Raw genomic sequence first — 337 nt, forward strand, 5'->3', positions numbered from 1 at the left:
AGTTCAATTTTCATCGGCATTCTCTCGGCAATGTCCCGGCCACAGAAGAAAACGAGAACAGCACGGCTCGGCCGAGTGCTTTCGCGGGACAAAAGCAGATTATCGGCTTCGTCATGGCTTTTCCATCGCCTGTACGCACATTTCCACGCCCGGAGTCGGAGCCGGACCCGCCGGAGAATCGGGCTAATGCGATGCGTGGATTCATCACGGATCGCACATTTCACCGGTGTCAAACGTCATCCAAGATCCCGGGGCCGGCCAGAAAGCCAGATAAGTGTAACGAATCGCGCGCCCAGAGCCGATGGGCTTTGCCTGGTTGCTGCTGCTGCTGCTGCTG

The sequence above is a fragment of the Anopheles bellator genome, chromosome 2 (assembly GCF_943735745.2).
Source record: "Anopheles bellator chromosome 2, idAnoBellAS_SP24_06.2, whole genome shotgun sequence".
Taxonomy (NCBI): Eukaryota; Metazoa; Arthropoda; class Insecta; order Diptera; family Culicidae; genus Anopheles; species Anopheles bellator.